The sequence below is a fragment of the Euprymna scolopes genome, chromosome 3 (genome assembly GCF_053919585.1).
Source record: "Euprymna scolopes isolate OS-2025 chromosome 3, ASM5391958v1, whole genome shotgun sequence".
NCBI classification, from domain to species: Eukaryota; Metazoa; Mollusca; class Cephalopoda; order Sepiida; family Sepiolidae; genus Euprymna; species Euprymna scolopes.
The window spans coordinates 72,728,338-72,755,655 of NC_136484.1; the positions used below are offsets into that span (position 1 = coordinate 72,728,338).

General features: G+C 38.9%; 1 protein-coding gene across 1 annotated transcript in view; it reads left to right on the forward strand.

The window, feature by feature from the left end:
- The window catches only part of LOC145256166 (GTP:AMP phosphotransferase AK3, mitochondrial-like), a 410,511-nt gene extending 383,548 nt beyond the window's left edge, over positions 1–26,963 (forward strand). The window contains exons 5-6 of the transcript XR_013863940.1: positions 16,880–16,989; positions 26,845–26,963. The gene's annotated coding sequence lies outside the window, so the exon portion shown is untranslated. The remainder of the gene's footprint in view (positions 1–16,879; positions 16,990–26,844) is intronic.
- Positions 26,964–27,318: the final 355 nt, after the last annotated feature.

Genomic DNA, 27,318 nt, shown 5'->3' on the forward strand with positions numbered 1-27,318 from the left:
CTGAAAACGAATATCGCATTTAAATTTTTCAAAAAGTGGGGGATCAATTTTCTATATAAATTTAACGTAAAATGAGCTGCCACAACACACCCGCCCCTCCACCGCCCCTAACGTATACAGAATTTTTCTGAGATATTAAACTGCAGAAGCACCTGTTAAAAACTATAAAAGTTCTATAATGAAAAAAGAACGAAAAAAAAGTATGTTTTTGTAAACCGCTCGTGTAAAGTTATTGACAGCGTCCTTTCGGTGGTGCTAAAAACAGATATCACAGTTAAATTTGTTTTACGATATGAAGAAATTACTAGGTGGCCAGAAAGTGGGTGCTCATTTTACGTTAAATTTGTATAGAAAAGGTAATTTTTTCATATCATGAAAACTACTTATCTACCCTAAATTTAAATGTGATATTCATTTTCAGCACCACCGAAAACCTAGAAAAGTCATTTTAAAGTTTTTTGAGGAGTTGAAAAGAAACTTGACATTGACTTATAATTTATTCCATATTTGCACTGGTTGCTATGTTTATGTTTGCGTGTGCTAAAATTAAATGAACGTTCGCAAAAACAAACATGGCGACCAGTGAAAATAATACGGAATAGATTGGATAATAAAGTTATTAATATCATAAAGACTTCTTGCGAGAGACAATTTTAAACGTGATATTCGTTCAAAACAAACTCAAATAGCGTAAAAATCAAAAGTAAGTTGATATGTTGCAATGTATTTCACAACATTTTCACTTTTCTGCTCAAGTGGGGAAAACATGCAATAGCGGCATTTCATGCCAAAAAAGAAATGTTAGCTACGCAATCAGCATGTTTGACTCGCATGCTGTTCGCGTGCGACAAGCGTGATGTTTGCGTGAGACTCACATGTGTCTTATGCGCATAGGTGGATGTAATGTCAATTTTTTTATTTTATCTGTAAACGTTACCTACTCTAGAGCCTCTTAACGTCCAGCTACCCATACCAGTGCCTACTGACGTCCAGTAGCCCTATTCCAGTATCCACTGTCATCTGGTTACCTCCTCCAGTTGCCTACTGACATCAAGCTGTCCCTTTACAGAGGCTGATTTTGATTTACTTGAACCAACCACAATTTCGAATTTGCATTTTATTTCCTTTTTGGCAAATAAAAGACAATCTGTCGTCTTTAAAACGAATTTCAACGTTTGTCATTCTTCTCTTGCTATTGCCATTACCTTTTTACCTTTGTGTCTATGGTCGATTTGCGCATATCCATAACGCCTCCTGACCTGCTGCAACAGGTACTCAATGGCACTTTGAGCACAAAATGAAATGATTTTTGTAATTGGAAATTTATAATTTTATTTTTATTATAAATATTTTTCTCATAATTGGACTGTTTTCTTTTTTCTTTACAAATACTTAAAGGGTTTTTTAATTGCGCTTGTTGGTCCCCTAACAAAAGGAGGGTGGACCTGTAAATTCACCCTTGTCCGTTCATCTGTTCGTCCGTTTGTCTGTCCGCACTTTTCTCAATAACTATGCCTTGGAATTTTTTGAAACTTTGCACAAACATTAAGCATGATATGAATAAAAAAAGTATCAGAATGGATTTTCCGGGTAAACTCCAGTTCTCCCCCGAGGAGTGCTTTCAGGTTAAAATGGCTAAAATTGACACTTTTGTGTTTATTAAAAAAAAATTGATGCCTTGGATTTTTATAAAACTTTCTGAAAAGTTGTAACTAACTGATTTCTATATAATTTTGTTTGTCTATATTTCGCGTGTGCCCCAGTGGCTCTTTTAGGGCTAATAAAAACACTCAATTTTTGGGACTATTTTACCATATTTGTCCAAATTTTCTGTGTATGTCTATTTAGCAGTTTTGCATGGTGCTGAACTCAAATTTAAATATGTTAAGGTCTTGGGGACTTTTGGGGCTAAATGGGGTGGGGGGATGATGGACTTAGTTATTTCTTTTTTTGCATGGTGCAGAACTCAAATTTACATATGTTAAGGCCTAAAACTGCACCATTTGTTAATTTTCACCAAGATTTGACGTCCCCTGAGGACTTTTGGGGCTAAATGCGGGGAGGGGGGTGCTGAACTTAGTCATTTTTTTTTATGCCTCGTTCACTGTGCATTCCCGGGAGACCATGCATGTTTCACTTGTTCAGAACATTTATGTGTTCTTTCATTTATTAAAGTGTTAGGTGAAAGTACAGAATAGTTAAAAAAAAGCACCCTTCCTACCTATATTAAGAATGACTTTCTAAATAATAACATTATCATTTTAGCATGGTGCATAAATTGCATAAGTATCAACATATTAATAGTGCTATCATTTTTAGTTACTATAGGTAAATCGATACTGCTTGTTGCTGTATTTATCTGATTTCATGCTGATAATTGTGGCTCCCCATTGTAGTACGAGGGGTGTTCCAAAAGTAATACCTTCTATTTTTAAACTGAAAATGTTGAAGAGCTATGAAGACAGAAGTGGCACCATTAAAACCTTTTGTGCTCCAGAAATTATTTTTCAACGTAGTCACCACCATTCTCAATGCACTTTTGCCAGCAACGAATGAGAGCCTTGACGCCTTAGTCATAAAAGTCAATGTCTGCCGAGGCAGTTCATTTTTTTTGTGGTTGTGATTATGGTGTTGTGTCAGGGAAATGCTGCCCACATAATGTGTCGTTCAGAGGTTCAAACAAATGGAAGTCTGATGGTGCCAGATCGAGACTATATGATGGGTTAGACAGCACCATTTATCCAAACTTTGACACACATTCTGTGGTCTTCAAATTTGTATATGGCCTGGCATTGTTGTGTTGCAAATGAAATGTTCCCCCTTTTCTCTAGTTTTACATAGGCAATCTAGGCCTTCAGCTTTATTAATGTAATGGTCAGAGTTGACAATCAACTCTTGTTCCAAGAAATCCAAGGATTTCTTGTTCCAGAAGATGGTTCACATCACTTTGCCTACAGATGTATGGGTCTTGAACTTCTGTAGCATATAGTGTGTGTATATATATATATATATATATATATATATATATATATATATATATATATATATATATATATGTTCCAAATAAATGATCTGTAGCATAGCTATGAGTATGTGTGTGTGTGTGTGTGTGTGTGTATATATATATATATATATATATATATATATATATATATAAACTTCTTCCAACTTTCGGATTTTGTAATCCTGTCCATCTTCCTTTATTTTCTTGTAAAGTTCATAAGTTTCTGTTCTTCTGATGAGGGTGGAATATATTCAAAAATTGATATATTAATTACTTGAATGATTTTGTGCTATGAAACAGGTGCTGTCAAGGATTGTGCATTTCAATGTACTTCAAAAAATAAACAGTCAGCTAGTCAATATCTTGAAATTTGGAATATAGAATTTTGTCATTTATTTGTATATGCTCTGTAGTTACATCGAGCTTCATAAATTTAAGAATTGGTATAAATAAAAGGTGAAATATAATTGAATGAACATATTTCACATAAACATACATACATGCATATATTTGTGTGTGTGTGTGTCAAATTAAATGTTGCGTATATAACACATACCAACCGAAATACAAATACATATGTTTATTGAGAGGGTGTGTGGGTGAGTGCGGTATTTACACATATACAAAACACGCAGTTCACAAACATGTCACATAACATTTTATGGACAGTTCTTTGAACATCCTCGTCTGTGTGGCACAGAAAAAAGGAAATATATCTTCTTCCACTGGTCTGTAAGATGCTGCAACATGAAGATTATTTCCCTCTGAAAGAAACACCAGATTCAGGTTGTAATTTCATAGCTTTATTTCTAACTTCTACTCGAAGTTTGCAACATTTATTTTGACTTCTGCATCCTGTCATACTGTGTCCGTTAGCTTCCATGGACCTAAAAATATATTGACCAATTGCAAGTCCAGTCCTCGGTCAACTGACTTTGACTGATCTGTGTTTCATGAATATATGATAACTCGTTTCTTTGTTGTACTTTACGTCACATAACCAGGTCAATTTTATTGTTTATTGTAATTATTATTCCCCAACTTTTAAAACTATTTGGAACAATTTTATTTTGCTTAATTTGCATTCCAAGGTTTTTGTTTATTTTGCTGAACTAAATTTCGACTGTTACATTTTATTTGTAAAATTTTTTTCCATTAAAATATTTCATGTTGAATAACATTTGAATATATCACAATGTATCTTTTGTTTCCTCGCTTTCCTGACAACCTGCCACTACCCCGGAGTCACAATATCCAACACTTCTTCTTTGATGGGGAATGTGAGTGGTGCCATTGCATTGACTGCTATTTGGACTCCAGTTCATAATGGTTACACTACATTTCGTTACCAGTGATAATGAAGTTCAAGAATCTGTCAGTTTTGGCTTCGTAGTGATTCAACAAGTCCTGACAGTAGTTCTTTTGGTCCTGCATGAGCATTCATGGACCTCACCTAGCGCACACTTTGCTATATCCTAGGGATAACAACATCGTTTCCAGTGCACTGACACCAACATTCAATTCTACACGCATTTCATTCACTATTACCTGCTGATCAGCATGGATGAGTTGGTCAAGACATACAGTGTTTTCTGGGGTGGTAGCTGTGCCTGGCTATCCAGAGTGCACTTTGGCACTCACATCTCTGTCATCACTCTGAAATCAATGATTCTATCTCCTAACTGTTTTGACATCAACCACATGAGCTTGATAAGCATTGAATATTGATTGGTTCAACTTTTTCTGCATGGAGAAATTCAATGACACATCTCTGCTTCTGACACATGTTCAGAATAAGGGCTGCTTTCTTAGAGTCTCACGTCGTCAATATTTGTGGCAGAAAGTTTCAGAAGTTCAATCAGTATAATAATGCAATAGGGTGGAGTAAAAAGCAGGAGGCATTATTTTTGGAACACCTCTCGTAGTTATTGCTGTGCATAGCTGATTATTACAGCTCACCTGTTGTCATTGCTGATGAATCTGGATGATGCTAGTATGTCAACATATAGTTGATAATTTCTCCAAATCACATATGCTTCGAATTCACTTTAATATGGAAGTATGGTGCTCCATTAGCTGCTAGTACGATTTGTTTAGCCATTAGTTTATTTTAGCTTTTTATAGATGTACACACAGAAGGTTCTGGAATATTTTTCCTTATGTATTTATTATGTTGTGATTAGGTCACATATGTATACTTCATTTCGTGTTCTGTCATCAAGCTGATAAGATCTCAAATTGCAATCAGTTTGAACAGGGGCAAAAGGTAATAAAACCTTTGTAGCCTCAAAAAAAAAAAAAAAAAGGAGATAAATCCTTGAAGAACTGCTTCTTGAAACAGAACAGATACTACACTTTGATAATTTGATACTATTCTTTTTTAATGTTGATATTTCCTATAGGACTTTCGACAAAACCAGTATAACTAATTAAATTCATTTAATTGATAAAAAATATTGCAAATTACGTTTTAATTATTTTCAAAAGACACAAATATTTGTATGATTCTTTAGACTACTATCATATAGGAAAACCGTTTTGAGGATGCTAGGTCTCTTTGATGTTTATGAAGATGGTGATGATGAACACATAAATAAATTAATATATAAATAAAAACAATACATGTCCAACAGAAACGATACGTATAATGGGTAGACCAGGTCGCAATCTTCTGTTAAAAAAAAAGTAGATCGCAACTGAGGTCTGCCCATTACACATATCGTTTCTGTTGGACATGTATTGCTTTTATTTATGCATTGATTTATTTATGTGTTCATCATCACCATCTTCATAAACATCAAAGAGACCTGGCGTCCTTAAAATGGTTTTCCTATATGAACTTTTTAACAGAAGATCGCGACCAAGGTCTGCCCATTGTACCTATTGTTTCTGTTGGATATGTTTTGTTTTTATGCATTAATTTATTAAGCAGGGTGAAAATTATTTCACCAACAGAAGAAGTAAGGTGCCTCCTTCCCTCCACTAGCCTGTGAGAGATCCTTGGGCAAGGTTGAGTATCCACTTTAGCCCTCCGATCAGAGTTACGTGTAGCCAATCCCCACTTACCCGTGGTAAAAACTATTTTGCTAATCAAGGTTCTGGCTATGGGCGAGAAATCACCACCCTAGAAAGTAACTGACATCCTGCTACCTTGTGGTCTAAGTTCTTTTCTTGAGCCAAAGGATATGGGTAAGGTCCCTGATAAAAAACTTGGAGGATCAGCATCACATAGTACCGGTATGTGAAAACAACTTGGTGATGGTGAAATACTGACCCAGCTATGGGCTAAATAGTAACAACCTATGGGACATCCCCACATAAGCGGACTTCTAACACACTGGATTTCTGGCAGGACGCTGCAGCCAACCAGCGAGCCAGTCGTCACAGCTCACGTACGTGCCACTGGAACACTCTGAGGGCGGTCAAGATAGTGGAATAGGGCTTGTGCCCCCCCTTACACTTGCAATTTCATTTTGCACAGGTATCTTATACATCACTCACATCCAAGACCTGCGATGATGGGATAATGGGTAACGGGAGTAGGCTCCGGATAGAGCTGGAAGTCTCTAGCTTGTGTTCTGCCTGTTAGGTGGCCCTGGCAAGATGGGTGCTGAGAGTTTGGGACCAGAACAGCATCTCTCTTTGGTCCTACAAGGGTAACTGAGCAGTCATGTTCAGGAACTGCATTGCTTACATCCAAATGGAGGAGGAGCCCGGAAAAGGTGGCCTTAACACTGTCTGTCCAACATTTCCCAGGTGAACAACCACATCCACCTGGGACATCCCACTTGCGGTCAAAACATAAAGAATAGCAAACAGTGACCTCTGACAGTTGCTACCTGGAAAGTCAGAACCCTTCTAGATGCTCTTACAGAAAATCGCCCATGGCATTGCACCACCCTAGTTGCCATGGAGTTCGCTCGCTACAGCATTGACATCACTGCCCTTAGTGAGATGAGGTTTGCTATTGAAGGGTCATTTGAGGAGGTCGGTGAGGGCTACATCTTTTTCTGGAAAGGTCTCTCGGAGGATGCTCGTCGCATTCATGATGTCAGCTTTGCTTCGCCATCTACCCAAGACACCAACTGCCATCGATAAACGTCTTATGACCCTACAGCTTCCACTGACCAGGAATCATTATACCACCCTGATCAGTGCCCATGCTTGACTTGGAGGAGGACATGAAAGACCGTTTCTATGACAACCTCACGGCTGTCATCAGGAACACCTCAGGCAGCGATAAGATCATTCTGTTGGGCGATTTTAGCAAAAACCATAATATATGGCAAGGAGTCATTAGACGACATGGAGTTGGAAATGTAAACAGAAACTATTACTATTACCAACACCATCTTTCAGCTACGTGACATGTATAAGACGTCCTGGATGCACCTAACATCCAAACACTGGCATCTTATCGATTTCATCATTGTCAGACACTGTGATTTGTGTGACATGCTCTTGACCCATGCCATGCGTGGTGCTGAATGCTCCATTGATCACCGCCTGATTCGCTCAAGTCTACCTCGGCTTCTGCCCGTTGGCAATTCGACTTGTCTTCTCTATGGGATCTGGCAATCTCAGCCAAATTATGTGATGCCATCGCAGAGTCCCTCCCTGCCCCCCCCCCACTGCTGTCTCAGCAGTGACTACTACTACTCTCACAGCAGAATGGCAAGAAATCTCAACCACTCTTCATGGTGCCTCAGAAGCCATCCTTGGCTACTCTAAGAGGCGACAAAAGGACTGGTTCAATGATTGTGCAGGGGACATCGGATCCCTCATATGTGAGAAAAATGCCGCTCATGATGCCCTTCTTAGAAATCCAGCATCTTCCACACTCTGCGAGTGTTTCTCCTCCCACCATGCCATGATGTAGCAAGAATTGTGTCACATGGAGATTGAATGGTGGCTGAAGAAGGTTAGGAAGATCGAAAGCCATGCGAACCTTGGTGACGTCCACGGTTTCTATAAGTTAGTAAAGATGATCCATGGCCCCAAGAAATGCTCCATGCATCATGTGAGTAGTAAGGATGATGCTCTCATGAAAGAGAAGAGCAGTATCCTAGAAAGATGGGCTGAACACCTGTGGGAGCTGCTTAATAAGATCAATGCCACTGATCCCTCCATTGTCGATGATCTTCCCACTCTGCCATCCATTCCTGTGCTGTACAACCCACCATTCCTCAGTGAAGTGAAGGAGGCCATTCACAGCCTAAAAAACAAGACAGCATATCCGCTGAAATCCTCAAGTGTGGCAGAACTGATCTCCTCCTGCATCTCCATCAGTTCATTCTGGATTGCTGGTCAGCAAAGTGAAAGGATGCTAACATCATCCTCATCTACAAACGTAAGTGTTACTGTGCTGATTGTGACAACAGCCGAGGCATCTCTTTCCTCTCTGTGGCTGGCAATTGGCTAAGATCATGCTTACTCGACTTCTGAAGACTGTTGTCGATCTTGTCGTCCCAGAATCACGATGTGGCTTCTGTCGAGAGCATAATACCACTGATATGATTTTCGTTGCTTGTCTCCTCCAGGAGAAGTGTTGTGAACAGCATTCTGAGCTCTATTTGGTATTCGTAGATTTAACCAAGGCCTTCGATACCGTGAACTGTTATGGAACATTCTCCGGAAGTTTGGCTGCTCTCCTACTTTCTTGTTGGTTCTCCAGTAGTTTCACACTGGCATGTGTGCTTGTGTTATCATGTCAAGTGCAAAATTGGACACTTTTGCCATAAATATTGGTGTGAAGTAGGGATGCATCTTGGCTCCGGTCATTTTCAACCTGTTTCTGGTTGCCGTCACTTTGGTTTGGTGCTGTAACCTTTAACCTTATGATGCTGTTGCTGTCCAGTACCATCTTCAACCTGAAACGTTTTCAGGCGAAAACTAAAACTTCTGAAGAGCTCATCTTCAAATTACAGTATAGCGATGATGCTGCATTCACTAGCCATACCTCCAGCTGACTTCAACACAGTCTTGACATAGTCTCCAACACCTACCATTGAGCTAGCCTTCTTATCAACACCAAGAAGACGAAAATCCTGCCAAACGTGTCTCAAACTGATGCTTCCACCTTCACTGTAAACAGTATCCCTCTAAAGAATATCAGTAGCTTCACATATCTTGGCTCCACTCTCTCATTCTCCTGCGACCTTCGCAATGAAATTCAGTGCAGCCTTAATCTTGCCTCTTCTGCTTTTGGCCACCTGAATGACCGAGTGTTTGCCAACCGCAATCTCAGGACCCATACAAGGGTCACTGTGTACAACAGTCGTCATACCCACCCTCCTGCATGGTTCTGAGGCATGGGTTCTGTATCGCCATCACATCAGGTTGTTGGAATAATTTCACATAGACGACTACAGTAGATCCTCGGCCTCCATTAGTGGCACAAGGTGTCCCATTCAGAGATCCACAGAAGAGCTGGATTTGCCCCTCTGGAGTCACTCTTTATCTGTTGTCAGCTTCGATGATTGGACTATGTCATCAGGATACCCTCAAACAGACTACTTCGAAGAGTTCTCTTTGGTCAGCTCGCTCACGGCCGACGAAACATAGGCTGCCCGAAGAAACACTACATACTGCATCAAGCTCACCCGCAAGTGCTGCAATATCCTCGCCAATCTTTTGGAGACTTTGGTAGCAGACAGAGACACATGCCACTCTACATGTGATAGCAGGATGGTCTTCTTCAACACTCAGCATGAGCAAATAGCAACGGAGCCACACTGAGACACCGACAAGTAGCAGCCACCCACCATCAAAACCCAAATCCTGTCTTCCTGTGCGTGCTCTATCTGGGCAAAGCAGTGTAGATCACGCATTGGGCTTCACAATCATCAACACAGAGTCAATTAAAAAAATGAATGATGAAGAAGACGTCACTATTCACATGGATGGACTACCATAATTAAATAACTAAGACTACTATTCTCTTTCTTTTTGAGTGTGATTCTCACAACATTACCCACCAGCATCAGATTATCTTGCCAAACTCTGGAATCTTTCTGTCTGACTTGGAAATTTGTATGGAATTTCAAATGAAACTCTTTATTTAATCCATGAGAGTTAGATGCTATTGCTTCATCAGCCATGGTAATTCGCAGTTGTATTCTTCATATTGCCCGCATTGACCAGAAAAGTATCGCTTAGAAATGAATTTTACTTTATCCATTATACCATGGGTCCTTGTGTTGTAAGTAAAATACTCAAGATGAGAACAGCAGTCCAAATAATCTAAATCATCAATCTTCATCTCAAAAATTCAGAGCCACAAAAATCATTATCTGTCCCCAAATCCAGAAATGAAAAAAATAAAAAATAATTTTAAAATAAAAATAAAATAAAAGGGAATTTTTTTTATTTTTCTATTTCATATGTTAACAGTTGAATTTTACTGTTTGCATCGAAAATAAATGTTACATGCACTAAAACATGTATGGGAGGGGGTTTTGAGGTATGTAGTCTAATTGGCTTGAAACTGGCATGTGTGCATGCTTTGAAAATTATTATATTTTCGCCAGTTTTTTTTTTGTTTATGTATAAAATAAGATCATGAAACTATTTTCATATGCACAATAACTGCAACAGTGTAGGAATGAGGCAAACCGGTCATGGATGTTTAAACATGGATTAAACATGCACACATCTTCTTATGTATATATGTCAAATAAGCTGTGAAAAATTTAACAATGTTTCTGTTACAATTTACCACACCTCAATAAAACAAAATGGTGGCTGCTTGGAATCTACAAAACTTTTTTTAATTCCACTTGTAATAGCAGGCAAAAAGTTCTTCAACTGGAAGCATAATAAACGAGCAAAAAAAGTGTTTTTCACAGAATACTCAAACATTGTCCAGGTATTTAATTCAATTCTTTTTAACTCTCCACATGTGGATTTTTCTTTTCTTTTTTTTTGTGTTCGATTAACTGGCATTTTCAACTGCTACTACTACTTCCTTTAATAACTTAGTGTATTAGACGAACAACTGAAAAGCCTAACATTTAATAGCATCAAAACATTTCTATATTACTCAGAGGTATGAAGCTTTTCTTTATGTAAACATAAAATTGCCAAATGATACTAGAGAAGTTCACAGCTTGCAATTGAAAATTGACACATTACCAGCATCTACATTTCATTTGCTTGTTTTCTGAATATAAAAAATAAACAAGAGACAAGAAACTGATAACATACAACGACACTCCAATAGAATGTTATGGTAGCATCAACATACCATGTAAATACAATGAATCAGACTGGCACCACAGCAATTTCTATATTGTAGATGTGCAAGGGCCAGCAGTTCTAGAACTACCCTCGCTAGATCCACTCAAATTAATTATCATTTATAGCACCATTAAAAAAGATGGATCCAGATCGTTTCAATAAAATTGGCTTCATGCCAGGGTCTGTGAGACTATTGATCAAGAAAAGCATCTAACCACACATTAATGCACCTAGAAAAAAACCGATTGCCCTAAAAGACAGCATAAAACAGGGACATAAGATGATAAAAACCCTATCATCAGAAAGGTGACAGAACTAAGAGACTGGGTTTCAAGCTTAGCATACTAACGTAAAAACAGATGGAAGTCTGAGAATTTGTGTAGACCTAATACATCTGAATACAGCACTTAAAAGACCACACCATGCCACTCTTACAGTAAACGAGCTAATGCACCATTTTACAGATATTTTGTTTTAAATTTGATGCTAAAGCTGGTTATTGGTCCATACACATGGACAGCGAATCTCAACTGCTAACAACATTCCAATCTCCTTACGGTAGATACTGTTTTTCAGAGATTGCCATTTCGATATAGTGTATCATAAAACATTTTTCAAATGAAGATTGATCAAATACAAGTTAATGGCTGCTGACGTTGTTGTCTATAGCAAAGCAGATCATGACCACAATAAGATTCTACACAGGCTTATGTAACAAGCTGCGTATAATGGTCTCATGTTGAATTCAACAAAATGTAAAATTAAGCAAAAAGCATATTTTTCTTTGGGATGATCTGTAGTGAAAATGATGCCAGCCAGACTCAGAAAAACTTACATACAAAACATGTCATCTAAATACAATGAATCAGACTTGCACAATAACATTTTTGATCAATTTGTCAAGTTTTTATTTTTCTTTCTTTAATAATAGAGATAAAAGCAAAACTTGTAAGAAACAGCTTCAAGTACTTTTAGGTCTTCTTACATACTTATCACCTTCCATTCCTAACCTGGCTGACAAAACACATACATTGAGGACTGTTAAAGAAAGACGCACCCTTTCTTTGGAAAAAACATCACAAAAAATATTTTCAAAAACTTTAAAAAAAGAATCAGGCAAGACTCCACACTAACATATTTTAACACAGCTGAAATACCAGTACAACAAAAATATGCATGTTTGAAACAAAAACCCCATTGCATATGCATCAAAATCTCTAACAGACACTAAGAAGCATGCATAGAAAGGCAACTTCTTGCAATTGTTTTTGGTGTCAAAAGATTCCATACATACCTACGATAAGGATGTAAATGCAAAGTACTCACTGATCATAAACAACTCGTCATAATGCTACAGAAGTCACTAACTAGTGCATCTCCTAGACTACAACGAATGATCAAATTACAGGAATACCAGATGCAAATACAGTTTATACCAGGACAGTAAATGACTCTTGATGATACTATGAGCTGTCTCCTCAACACAGACGACACTGATACAGTTGATCTAGATGATCGTGTCGATCTGGTGAGATTCAAGAGTGAGTGCCTGAATGAGATAAGAAAGGAAACAAAAGCCAATCCAATACTTGATCATCTACAAAAAATCATAAGATGCTCAGACTCAATTGAGGAAATACTGCCAGTAATACAGTCATACTGGTCATGCAGGAATGAACTATCTGACAATGATGGTAGCACCATGAAGGGTCAAGGATTATTATTCCTGAAACCCAACAGAAAATTATTTTAGATCAGCTGCATTACAGCCATCAAGGTGTTGAAAAAACATTTCTTCAAGTCAAAGATGTCATACACTATGAGAAAATTAATTTTGATATAGAAAACATAATCAAGAAATGTTCAATTCTTACCAGCAAAAAACAAAGGAAACTTTGCAACCACATGGCATCCTCAGCATCAAGAATACCTAATACATGCTGATTACTACAGTAAATTTCCAATTATATGGAACATAACTGTCCTGACTACAAATGCTCATCTCATCAATGAAACAGATTTTCTCTGCACATGATATTACCACCAGACTTGTTAGTGACAATGGATCACAATATTCCAGTGAAGCATTCAAAGAATTTGCTCAACAATGGCAATTCAATCAGATAACATCATCTCAAAAGTTCCCAAAATCGAATGGTTTTATTGAATAACAAATTCAAACAGCCAAAAGAACATTAACTAAGACAAAACAAGCAGAAAGAAATTCTAACTTAGCAATGCGGTGCCAACGAACAACACCAATCATCCACAAATGTCCAAACCCAGCTGAACTTTGAAACAATCACCTTATGGGATCAAACATAATTGGAAAAATTCCAAAGCGAAGATTTGCCAATCCTGACCATATCCATGAACATAGACAGAATATGCAGAAAATTTATCATGACAGAACAGCTCATGATTTACCAGCACTTGTCCCTGGACAATATGTACGTATGCTGGATAACCAAACAGGGAAATCAGAACCAATAATGCTTCTGAGTAAATGTGTAGTACGGAAATCGTACATCCTTCCACTACCATATTGATATTCAAAAATATGAAACAGGGTCCGAGTAGAAGTAAATGGAACATCCACACATAAACAGGTTCATTTCATCACAAACTGGACACATTAACGCAAAGAATATCTCACATCAATTCATCGAAATTCAAAATCATAAAATCTTGTTAAAGCTGTGTTGCAATTGTTGTATGTACCGCTGCTACATGCAGTCTCATGACTGACTTATATTCTTGTTTCAGCATCTCATAATGTTCATCATTTATTCATTAAAAAATTATTTGGATGCTGTGTTAGTCAATTTTTAGGTCATTCTATTTCACCCTATTTGAAACCCCCACCTCTATGAGACATGGATTGCTTATACTAAGATAAAAAAAAGACTATTTAGACAAATTAGATTGTTTGTTATTAAAATTAAAAGCCATAACAGTTTTAATTTAGCGATAATAAAAATGTTATTTCAGAAACTGAAATATGACAGTAATTATCAAATTCTAACAATGTGTTGAAAAAACATGTCTTCATAAGACATGTATAATGTGTTCATGTGATATTTGTTTTAGTACTAGTGCACTGCATTTGAATTTAGATTATGCAGGCTACTGTTCTCATTTTGAGTGTTATTTTCACAATGCTTCGGTAGATGTACCCTCCAACCTTCTTCAGGTGTATTTTGCTGAACTTTCTGTCAAACTTCTGTGCAAAGTTTAGAATCTGTGCAAAATTTACAATGGAACCCTTGGTTTAATCCTCAGGGATAGCATACTCTCGTTCCATCAGCCATGACTGAATAGAAGTTTGCAATTGTATTCTTAGTATCGCCCACACTGTTGATTGAACCTTCAACCTCCAAAAGAGTGTCACTTAGAACAGAATTTTACTTTCTACATTATCTATTACAACACGTACTCAAATAAGACAAAATATTAAAAAACCTAATACATTGGATTTGTATGACAAACGAATTAATTAAGGCATGAGTCAGCTTACTATGTGGTTTCCTGGCCAAAAAGAATAAGAATTTAGCTGGCACTCCTTTTGTCATTTTATTGCATTCGTCATTTTTTTCCGTGTATCTAATATTCACTTTGGCAATAATGAAGTACAATTAAATTTGAGAGAATGAAACATTTTATGAAACGAATGGTCCAGCTGAAAAATTGCTTTGTTATTTTAACAAGAAATATTTTGGGACAAATAGATTAGCTTGTGATTTTTTTTGTAGGTGACACTGTGTTTTCACCTTTCATTAATTCTATACTAAAGATAATTATACTGTGGGGGATATGAAATGAATGCTAATAAATTTCCATTTGAAACCTCTATAAGATGTTAGATGGCTGTGATACTTTTTTTATTTTTTTTATTTTGAACTCTTTAGTTCCAAGCTGGCCTTGTAGCAATGTATGATACCTATAATGAATCCATGGACTATGTTATAACTTTTTTTGCTATCTCTGTTTAGATCGCCAATACCTCCAAAGTACAATTTAATGGCTGTTCAATGACAATGCCAATTCTCTTATCTTCTTCCACTGTCGTTATAGTCGCCATTTAATTAAGGAATGATTCAGCTTACTATGTAGTTTTCTGGCCAAAAAGAAAAAGAATTTTTCTTCCACTGTCGTTATAGTTGCCATTTCGTCTAGTGTTGGCTTCATCTTCTTTGTCCACTCTGGCCATGGTTCAGTGGAGCTAGCTGAAATAAACTTTTCTTCAGACAGAAATGGATATCAAAATGCTCGTTTTGAGTTTTAGTTTATTTTTGGAGAAAGAAATAGTTAATACATGAGAGAGAGAGAGAGAGAGAGAGAGAGAGAGAGAGAGAGAGAGAGAGAGAGAGAGAGAGAGAGAGAGAGAGAGAGACTAACTTGTATTAATTAGTTAACTAACTTAACACAAATGAATGGACACACTGAATAAAAATCTTAAGAGGAACATTTCGTGCTTAATAATTATCAAAATTTTCTTTCTTCTTTTCATTATTGGCCAAATGCCTGTCACAATGTCCCATGAGCAAACTCGCATTATTGGCAATGTGCCTAGCGTGCTTACCAATGCAAAGTCATAAAAAAAAACTTATTTCCTTTCAACTCGACAGACAAACTGTACAGCATTACTTTTATAAATATCTTGTCTAACTCATTTGACTTCTTATTCTGTGTTTTGCTTACAGGTCTTTATGATTCAGTTTCTGAGAAACAATCTATTTTGCAGATTTGATGTCATCATGGCCTGCACTGCTCGCCTGACTCAAAAGTTCATTATATGTCACTATTTGCCTATAGGGCCACCCCTAAAGTAACACTTACAAAACATTCTGAAGATTATACTTTGTTTCCATATTTATTTTTATAAACAGTTTATAATTAATATTGTATACGATTCATATGCAATTTGATTTTCCTATTTTCTTATATATAAAATATAGTTTTCTTTATATTATTGTTATTGTGACTTTCTTCTCCCAGATGACATTAAGTATCCCGAATGATCCAGTCGGTGATGTCATGGACATTAACGATAAGCCTTTCGTCATGTAAGCCCAAGTTATTTTTAGAATTTCAGCATGCAAACGAGAAGCTATCTAGTCAAATTAACCCTTTCATATTAAATACCTTGGCTGAGTCACGTGCAAGAGATTGAAGATTTAAGGAATCAGTCTGAAGTCAGCCATGGAGGTGTGAACTTCGATCCCCAGCCGACTACTCATAAAACAGAGGCACTAAATGAACAAATATTTCGCTTCATATAAAATGAATTTGTGAATCTGAAAAACAGCGCAAAGCGATAAGAATGTTTTCCTTCCCAGAAAGCAAAACGAAAAAGGACTTTTGTTAAAAGTTATGCTATCAGTGTGTCATGAATTTGATTTATGCAAGGAAGGCCAAAGGCCATGTTATTCGAGTATTGTGAATTTGATTTATATGAGGAAGGCTCAAGACCATGTTATTTGACCATCATATATCCAACACACCCAGGGAAGGCATCATGCCGGCATGTAATTAACCACACAAGGACTTTCTCTATCTGGATATGCAATCAAAGAAAAGGTTGGTGGAGAAATTATTTTTCTTTGTTTAATCTCAGTACTTTTATCTCTTTTTCAGAAAACCTGTTAGACTGTGATTTCCTTCTGAAAATATAACTCGAACTTATCATGACTATAATATTGACACATCTCAGCACATGTGGTTACTTCAACTTTGACAGCGATTAGGTATATTATTTTATTTCTCTTTTTCTTTTTTCTTTCTCGAAGATGTAATATAGAATTGTGCCCTGCAATCCAGAACTTTGATTGACACTTCCTTCTCATCACCATTGGAACTTTATTATTTTTTCCTTCCCTTTTTTCTTCTTCTTCGTTATTTGATTTATTTTACAAAAAATAAAAACCAACAAAACATAAAATACATGTTTGTCTTCGGATCTGTGTTCTTATTCCATTTGCTTCTGCTTTATATTTGTGCATGCCGATATTAACCTGCCAGTAACATTTTTAATCATAACTCAGGGAATATAGTTTGATGTCATTTAAAGATCCCCCCCCCTGGTTTCAGATGATAGAGAGAAAACGGGATGGCACATCTTTGCTAGTAGAACTGTAGGGACACAAGTCAAGAAGCCACTTCCTTGGCTATACGACTCTCTCGAGCGGCTTACCAGAGAGGTGAGGAAGCTGAGTGTGGCCAGATCACAATCACCCAGACGCCGCTACAAGAGCCGTTCGCCATCCCCACATCACCACCGTCACTCTAGCAAGCCAGGACTACGATCATACTCGTTTTGGCAAGGACACACGGCGCTGTACAATGCCGTGTTCATATTTGAACCAGGGAAACGATTGTCTGAAGAACTGAGCACGGCACATTCTCCACAGACCTCCCGCAACTGTGCCTATTTTATCACTGACTAGGAGTCAGTCCCAAGCGCGTTGCTTGGTTGATACAGGAGAAGCTTGCAGCATTTGGCCATCGAAACTCCTTACCGAGAAGCCACCAGTTTCGCCCATCACACTGCAAGCGGTAAATCACTCGTCTATTCCCACGTGCGGTCAAATTTCTCGTTCCCTTGACTTGGAATTACGTAGAAACTTTACGTGGGTTTTTACGATAGCTGATTTGCCCTATCCCATTATAGGCGCTGACTTTCTGCATCACTTCAACCTATTAGTTGACATATGCAGACAACAGCTGATAGATGCTAATACGGAACTTTCCATCAAAGATTCAAAACCGAACTTCACATCTATCGGCCCTGTATTTTTCATCGCTTCTGCCGATGATCCATATCATATATTATTAAACTCCTACCCAGAGTTAACTAACTTGAATTTTGTTGTGAGTGAACCACCTCACTCAACAGCACCAACAACAACTACAACCTCCTGCATATTTTTCGAGGCAGCTGAAACCGGCAAAACAACGTTACAGTACGTTTGGCCGCAAACTCCTGGCTATGTACCTCGCAGTGAAACACTTTCAGCATTCACTCGAGGGCCAACAATTTGTGATCTACACTGATCACCGTCCACTTACATTTGCACTGTGTGCTAAGCCAGATAAATATTCACCTTGCAAAACTCGTCACTTGGATTTTGTTTCGCTATTATCCGACATATCTCTGGGGAAAAGAACACTGCGGCAGATGCTTTATCCGGTCTCCCTATTAATTCTCTGTCTTCACATTTGGATATCGATTTACAACAAATGGCCTTAGACCAGCAAAGTCTGGACATGTTGGATCTGTCGTCACCTGAATTCGCAACTTGCAAATTTGCATATCTGCCCGTGCCTACTTCGGACATGCAGATCATATGTGACACTTCAACAGATTTACCTAGACCGTTTGTTCCCATGACTCATCGTAGAGCTGTCTTTGGCACACTACACAATCTGGCCCACCCCGGATGCAAAGCCACAGTGAAACTGATTACAGCTAGATTTTCTGGCCTAATATGAGGCATGACATCACTGGCTGGACACGTTCCTGCATTTCCTGTCAGAAGTCAAAGGTGCACAACCATATCCGTGCACCCTTGGGAACATTCAGCACTCCAGATGCTCGGTTCAGCCATGTTCACATTGATCTGGTTGGACCATGGCCAGTCAGTCAGGGATTTATCTCCTGGCCTGCAAAGACCGTTTCACACGGTGGCCTGAAGCTATTCCCCTTAAGGACATTTCGGCTGAATCTGTAGTGCGAGCCCTTATATCAGGCTGGATATCACACTATGGAGTCCTCACAACAATTACCACAGACCGTGGAGCACAGTTTGAATCCCACCTGTTCCAGGAACTTTCCAGGATTTTAGGGATCAAACGTATTCGAACAACAAGCTATCATCCAGCTTCAAACGGGATGATAGAATGCTTCCATCGACAATTGAAAGCTGCCTTACGTGCTTACCCTGACCAACAGCGATGGAGCGAATACATGCCTGTTGTCCTTCTTGGCTGTCATGCAGCTATCAAAGAGGACCTGGGATACTCTCCAGCCAAACTTGTCTATGGAGTACCTCTATTGCTGCCAGGTCAGATGCTGATCCCGATAGAACTAGGATTGTCAGATCCAGCTCTGTTTATAAACAGACTACAAGCTTACTTTATTAAGCTCCCACCCATGAAACCTAGGGAGCAGACGATAAAATCTTTGGTCCCCCAAAGATATTTCTTCATGGACACGTGTTTCTTAGAAAAGACTGTGTAAAAGCCCTTCTAACACCGCCTTATACTGGTCCTTATCGCGTGTTATCACACACTTCTAAACTTTTCCCTCTGGATATTAGGGGCAAAAAAGAAACAGTATCTGTTGACAGTGTGAAAAGAGCTTTTCTTGACTCAGAAACACAAGACACACATATCCCACCTACATTCACACAACATACACCGGAAGTGAATACTGAAAATGACAACTATGTCACTACTACACGTAGTGGCCACTGTGTACATTGGCCCAAAAAATTATGCAAAACTTTGTATATTTAAACCCCTGTAAATTCGATTTCTTTTTTTTTTTTTTAAAAAAAGAAATTTTAGCTGGAACTTTCTATTCTCATTACCCCTTTATATATTCTTTCTTTGGCAATATAAACTTCCAGACATTACGTTGCCTTGTGTTCTGTATTTTTGTAAAGACTGCTACCTTTTATTTTTCATCAGCTTTTCACCTAAGCAGGGGGTGATTTAACTATTTACTATAAGCGGATCAATGCCCAGTGCCAAAGTGATTCGGCCACACTGACCAATCAGTTGGCAGGGCGCATTGATTTGAGCTGTCCCCTTAAGGACTATTTTTAGCCCTTTGGGATCTCAGCTGCTCGCCAGAGAGACGCCAGCAAGCGACCTATACAGACCTCTCTCACTCACCCTTCTCACTGCTACTTGTTGACGACTGCAGTTTGATGGCAGACGACACCTTTAAATAGACATTTACACTTTCTTTCTTTCTCTTCAGTCTGAGATACAATCACGCCTTTTCTAAATAAACTCTTTATTATTTGTTTTGTTAAAAGCAATGTCGTTTGGCCTTAGGTTTATTTAAGTAATTATTAGGAGAGAAATGTACAACATTTCCCTCCGATAGAACTTTTTACTCACCTTCGTGCAGATTTCTGAGCAAAAAAAATGTAATATTATTACTATTATTATCTGTGTTCGTTACAACTCTACTTTCAACCGAGTCGTTGTTTGTTTCGTTCACCACACTCTTTTCTTCTACCTCTTCTTTTACACACATCCGTTCGTTTTTGTGACTCAAAATCGTCTCTCTTCCCGCTTTTCTCTCCTCGTTATTTATCGAATCAGGGTACAAGATTCTCCGAGATTCCACGAGACTTTTTTCCACATAAACGCATGCGGGCGCCATCTTGATTCTTAGTTTGTGCTCTGCAGGCACAAATGCGCAGTCTCTTTAATGCTAAGCCACTTTCTCCACACTCCCCCCTGATCTCATGATCACAGAGACGACAGGGGGGTGGTGATCGCCGCCGTCGGGTGCTTCTACGAAGGGGGACAGTGCTGCTCTCGTCTTTGCGTGCGCTCTCATCCACCGCCTAATGGTCGGGGAAGGCTTCATCTCCGTGGAGGGTACTGATATCAGAGTCACTGCTTGATAGGGATGGTGCAAACCAAAGCGATGGCCCACTCGTCTCAGAGTCAGAATCACTCTCATCGTCCACTGGAGGTGGTACATGTGTCGCCGGCCGTAGGTCCCTAACGTGACGGGGTACGCCATCAACCTGGACACACTGCTGACTCACCACATCGGTCACTGTGCCTCGTTTATACTTGTCAGTACATCGGTTTCCTGGCGGCTTCACCCAAACAGCATCCCCTTTGGCATATCGATTCCGTTCTATCTCAGTGGCCACAGTTGTATCGGGGTGGATTCCTTTTTCTCGGACACGGTACTGATAGATTGCGTTTGCAGGCGCCGTTCCTGGAGAGACGCCATCCTTTGGCATGAGATTATACCAGTACACAGCTTCTGCGATGGTGCACTGCTTCCTGGCTGCAATTGTTTTGATGTTGCGATGGCTTCTCTCAGCTATACCATTGCCAGAAGGCACATAAGCGCATCTAAGCCGCAGCCGCACACTCCATTCTTGTAAGAACTGCCTCATCTGATGGCTGCAAAAGGCTGGGTCGTTGTCCATCAGCACTTCATCGGGCGCACCTCTTTCACAGAACACAGAACACGGATGACAGCTGGCGAATAATGTTACAAGAGTCCTGGCGCCCGAGGAGTCTCCAGACTGCGAAACGTGTAGGCCCACAATCGATGAGGGTAAGGAAGTGGTTGCCAATGTAGTGTGTGATGTCCATGCCCACTCTCTGCCACTTACCACTCACTCCTAACTCCCCTTTCTTCCATCGTGCTGGAGCTGGGTCGATGGATTGGCAGGCCTCGCAACTTCCCACCACTCTTTGGATATCTTTTTTTCCTACTCCTGGATCAATCATCTTGACAAAGTACAGTGTCCGCTTGATGCCAGGATGTCCACACTGTCGATGAATGTCTATGATGCGCGCTGCATCCACATTACACACAACTGCTGCACATGTGTTTTGCAGATTATCAGCATCTCTCCGAGCACCAGCCAGAAGCCATCGTTGAGGGGCTCTTGTCAAAGCATCTGCTCTGTTGAGCGCAGACCTGATCAACACTACGTCCACGGCCAGGTCGTACTCTGTGATGGTGTCGACCAAGGTGGCAAGCCGTCTTCGAATTAACATCTCACTCGATGCTCGTGTCGTCAGCCGTGCTCTTCCACTTAATGCATCGGTTATCCACCGATGAGTGAATGCCGAGTCAGTCATAATATGTAGAACCTTGGCGTGCCATTGAAGCGCCAAGTTAACGCCCTTCAATGTGGCATCAAGTTCGGCCAGGTTTATGTGCCTCGAATCATTCTCTGGCCGAAGCCAACAGGCATCTTCAATAATGGAATCATTAATTGCAAGGGCAACTCCAAGGGCCAGTGAACTAGCATTCACCCAGACCGTGAACTCATTCCCGCTGACGCACCACTTTCCCTGAACGGGGTCATCACTGGTCACTCTGCACACAGTCTCTGTCAACATGCTCCTTAGAGTGACATCGTGTACTGCATCGTCCCATCCCGACGACACGGCTGTTGCACGTCTCTTTATGGCTGCCACGGCCACCCTGAGCCAACCGCACACAGGGAAATGGCCTACCATTTTTCCACAAAGCGAAAACACTGTTCGTCGAGTGATGTCTGCTGGGACCTTGGGAACGTGACTTCCTCTTCTCCAGCAAAGTCCCTCCTTGCTATTGCGCACGTGCAGGCCGAGAACTTTTGCTCCATCGCACAGACGCTCTGGTTCCTTACATGTCAGTCCAAAGCTTTCAAAGTGCGTTCTAACCGATTGCGCTGACATAAGGTTTTCATTGACGGATATATCATCGATGTATGAGGATGTTGCCTGTTGCACTGCCTCATCTTGCTGCCGGATAGCATGCATGATTGCTGTCATAATGCCTGGGGCCACATTTAGACCGAACCCTAGCCTGGTTAGACAATATCAGGTTCCTCTAATTTCCACAGTCTGAAATGGTCACAATTTCTTCTCAATGCGTATTTGCAGATAGGCCCTGCGTAGGTCCAGAGTTGCCACGTTCGATCCCTGCTGTCGCCACTCCCTTAATTTGAGTGCACACACATCAGCCCTTGCTGTATATGGGTCGACATGCTCATTGAGCTCACGGTAGTCTAGGATGGGGCGGACCTTTTGTTTGGTCTCTTGTACGACGGCCATCAAGGGAATCAGCCCTCGCGGGGGGCCAAGCTCATCCTCTGGGTATGGAAGAAGCCAGCCATTGTCGATCCACGTTTGCAGTGCTTCTTTATAATGTTCCCTTAGCCACATGGGTGGGAGATATTCCGATAACCGGTTTCGCAAGGATATTGGTGGCTGATCGTTTGACCACTTCCAAGACGCCGTCCATGCATTGGTGTTTCTATCATACTCTGCATGAAAGTCAGGCTCGTCGAGAGTTATGGCAGCACAAACATGTTCCTCACATTGGGAGAACTGTACCTTGCTGGTTCTGTCCACGGTAATTCCACTCAGTTGTGTAATCAAGTCCATACCCAAGAGTAGGTCGTACCCGAGAAGCTCTCCTTCCATCACCAGGGCTCGCACGGCTACTGCAGGCCCGTCGTTGATGCTTGCGCGGATAATGCTCACCCCACAAGAGGCTAGTGAACCCCCGCCTACAGTTAGTACCGGAATTCTCTCTGCTTTCCAAGTGGCACAGCATATCTTGCTTACGAGAGTCTGGGTGCACCCAGTGTCCACAAGCGCGAGGCGCTCGCTTCCATTAATGTGTATGCTTACAGTGGGTAGCGCCCTGCTCAATGACGATCTGGGGAGAAGACTGGCGCTGTAGCTTCTTCCCCTTGCCCATTTCCCGGACAGTTGCGGGCCAGGTGTCCGCGATTTTTTGCACTTGTAGCACTGCGGCCCATCAAGTTTCCGAGTTGGTTGACGTGACGAAAGACAATCACGGGCCAAATGGTTGGGTCCTCCACACTTATAGCAGGCTGTAGCTGCGCCCAGGTCCTGCAATCCAACCTGTGATGGTTGTACAGCTGCCACTTGGTCTATAGTGTTAGGGCTTTTCTTTAGTATTGCTCGTGCCCGCGCCAATACTTTCGATATGTCCATCTCGTCCACTTGGGATGAGGCATGGAGCAGATCTTCCACACTCTTAGGTAATCCTGCAACAAAGGCGCACACCAAGCCTTTGTCTGACATCCCTCAAAAAAGGACCGATAGATTTTTTAGCTCAGCCAGTTACACATCCACCGTTTCCCTGGGATGTAATTTTCGGGCCATGAATTCCTTCCATGCAGTAATTGGATCTAATGCAAATGCTGTAAAAAGGGCGCGCTTGATGCAGGCAAAATCTGTTTTTTCCTCATCAGCCAACTGCTGGTATACTGCATATGCTCCCCCAGTGAGGCGCATTGGGACCACGCATTCTATACGCTTCACCCCACTGAGCTGACATATTAATTCTGCTTTTTCCACCCACTCCTGCACTGAGTGATCAGGACTACTGCCATCAAACAGGGGAATTAGCTCGGGGTCAAATCCTGACGTCATGCCGAAATAGCTTGTGTTCGTTACAACTCTACTTTCAACCGAGTCGTTGTTTGTTTTGTTCACCACACTCTTTTCTTCTACCTCTTCTTTTACACACGTCCGTTCATTTTCGTGACTCAAAATCGTCGAACCGCTTTTCTCTCCTCGTTATTTATCGAATCAGGGTACAAGATTCTCCGAGATTCCACGAGACTTTTTTCCACATAAACGCATGCGGGCGCCATCTTGATTCTTAGTTTGTGCTCTGCAGGCACAAACACGCAGTCTCTTTAACGCTAAGCCACTTTCTCCACATTATCAGTAGTGCATATCGTGATATTAATTGTTTTGGAGGTGATGATGATGACAACCATTACATTTGCCATGAAAAAAATGCCTATCCCTTCTTTAATTTCTTTCTAAATTTCTAAAACAGTATTCATTTTTTAAATCTTCATAAAGTTTTTATTTTATTTTCTGCCTTTAATACTAGACTAAATGCACAAAATATTCATTTCAAATTATCCGGTAATACATAATTGTTTTATTTGAAAAATCGACATTTCACTTAAAAAAAATATTCATTTCATTATATAACCAGTTATAATGGGGAATTCATTTGCATACAAAAACAAATCCCTCGGCTTTAGATGAGTTATCCAGTTATAGTAGACAGAATAAGAGCAAAGACCATATAAAATAACCTTTTAGTTGTTTTTCCATAATTAAAAAGCTGTGACTATGTTCACACACAGTAAATTTCCTGAACATTCAAATGTATCATATAACATAATTGCAATAATCTTTTTATGTTTTTTCTCTAAATTACCTGAATGTGAAATAAAAATTGTTTTTTTTTTTTGTTTTTTTTTGTAATGAAGATTACAGCTGCCTGGAGTGTACATAGTTTTTTTTCTAGTATTTTAATGAAATTAAAACTATAATCATGTTTCTGAAATTTTTAGACAATAATTGATAATTAATGGCAGGTTAATATTATCAAACTTGGGAATCTGTATACAACGGATAAAGTGCTAAGTAATAATCATTTCTAAATGACATTTAAACATTCAGTCTTCAGTACAGGATATAAAAATAAAATATATATATATATATATATATATATATATATATATATATATATATATATAGGTATATATATACATAAAATAAAAATTACAATTAAGTTCACCAAAATAATTCAAGATGGAAAAACGAAAGTATATTATAAATATTGAAGAGTTAATATTTACAAAGTAATCTCAACCAGATGTAAAAGCTCGATAAAACCAAATAGGAAATAGAGCTTACAATAAGAACAAGTAGTTAATAAAACATGTTTTTTAACATGCTTTATATATATATATATGTGTGTGTATATATATATATATATATATATATATATATATATATACACACACAATACACATCCCCTCCAATGTTCATCAAAGAGGTCTACGCTAGATGGGCCATATTCACTGCATGGACAATGGGTGAATTCCAAAAGATTTTTATTCCACTATGTCGACGTGTGAAAAGTCAGTAGTTATTAAATTAATTTAATTTAATAACTATTATTATTATCATACTTATTTTATTAATATTATTTCTATTGCTATTATTATCATTATTATAACTATTATTATTTATTTATAATCATTATTATAACTATTATTATCTATTTATATAGTATCACTATTATATAATTATTGACATCATTTATCTTTACTATGTTACTCCATCCCATCCATAGCCTTGAACCCCTAAGGGGCATAGGCCATCTACAACTTTGTAGATGCTTTTGTAGTGACTTCCCAGAAATTACATACAGCGCCTAGCCTTCCCAGAATGATCACCCATCTGGTATTGGCCAGGCTCAACAGTGATTTGGCGAGAACCGGTGTGTCAACGTGATTGGGCCGTACTTACTATGTTAAGCATTACAACAAATAAATAATTAGAAGTTATCTCCCTTTGATCAATAAAAGGTGTTTTTTTTTTAAATTTCTATTTAATTTTTCCAAAATTTGCAGTTGTATCCCTTGTTAGTTTAATATAATTTTAAATTTTAAACTTAGTGTTCCAGCGACACAAACTGTTTAACCATTAAACATTTAACAATTAGAACAGCGTTTTAAAGTAATATAAACTCTAATTATTTCAATCCGGAGACAAAATATAGCAACATGCCAAAAGATAGACTGACTGAACTTAAAACAAATTTTATAATGGAAATAAATAAGGTATATATATATATATATATATATATATATATATATATATATATATATATATATATATATATATATATATGTATATATATATATATGTATATATATATATATATATGTATATATATATATATATATATTATTCCAAATTTTCTATTTTATTTTATTTATCAACATAAAATTAATAACTTAATTTTCCTTTATTTTGTTTTTAAATATTTTCAGGAATATCTGCCTTACTCAGGACTAAAATGCTAGTTTATTTTGGTGTCTTTAACTCCCCACCCACCTGCTATTTTTGCTGATGAGGAGACTATGTTTTTGAAGGACAAAACTTTTGTCAAATTATTGTCAATTTCAATAAAATAAACACCGTTTCCGAAACGATCGTACAATCGAGTTGATTTTGTTTGTTTTTCCTTTTGAAACTGATTTTTAATTGACAATTATGAATCGTTTTACTCATATATATATATATATATCCCTTCCATGTTCACCCTCCTTCACCAAAGAGGTCTATGCTGGATAGGATATGTGCACTACATGGACAATGGGCGAATCCCCAAAGACTTTCTCTACGGTGAACTCATTACTAGCAAAAGCAAAGTTGGTCATCCTTACCTCCACTATGTTAACGTGTGCAAATGCAACATGAAAAGCATCTGATATTGGCCCTACCAGCTGGGAGCCCAAAGCTAA